We start from the raw sequence: 851 nt of genomic DNA, 5'->3' as shown, positions 1-851 counted from the left end.
GGTCTCAGGGAATTCTCAGTCTGACCCAGCCCTTGCCCTAGGAGATTTCTTTCTTTCTTTTCTTTTTTTAAATGACTGTTAAGGGGATCTTAACCCTTGACATGGTGTTCTGAACACCACACACTCCCAAGTGAGCCACAGGCTGGCCCTTGCCCTGGGAGCTTTCAGTCTGATGAGAGAGGTAGGCTGAATACATTCACTGGATACACCAGGGCAGGAACAGGAGATGACACACATTAAAACAAACCCACTTACACTACACTAAGTTAGCAAGCCCTGTTGGTCTTTCTGAAAAGCAAAGGCATTTTCAACACGTGAATGCAGGGTTAGTTGATGTATTGCAAACAAGTGGAAGAAGAGAAAAGCCTTTCCTCCCATCTTCCTTCCCCCCTCCCTCCAGAAAGGCATTTCTGGAAGTCTCCAGTTGGTCTGGGACCTGGGCAACTGCTCTACGTGTCCAAGTCTGTCAGCCCCTCAGCTGTCACTCTGCTCCCAAAATAGCAGTGGTTGCGGGGAGGGAGAGGAGGCTGTTTGTCTGGGATGGGGTGAAGAAGGGGCATTATAGCTGTGCCCAGGCAGGGGGGGCTACTCAGGGGTTCCCGTCCCTTCCGGACCTTTCTCTCACTCTTTGGGGTATGAGTGCCTGGGCCTCCCAGGACTACCCCTGAGCAGTGTACTCAGCAGAAGATAGTGAGCACCTCCACGTGGTCATGACTGTCCAGTCTAGAGAGGGGGAGGGCCCTTAGTATCAATGACAGACTACAGGGACACCTGCCCTTGTGGCCAAATATGGTCTGGAACCACTGGCAGTGGTGATAAAGTCTCTGGGGTGGGTGCTGGGAGGGGCAGAT

Source organism: Cynocephalus volans, chromosome 10 (genome assembly GCF_027409185.1).
Source record: "Cynocephalus volans isolate mCynVol1 chromosome 10, mCynVol1.pri, whole genome shotgun sequence".
Lineage (NCBI taxonomy): Eukaryota > Metazoa > Chordata > Mammalia > Dermoptera > Cynocephalidae > Cynocephalus > Cynocephalus volans.
The sequence above is the reverse complement of the archived record's forward strand: the minus strand, read 5'-3'. Positions refer to the sequence as shown.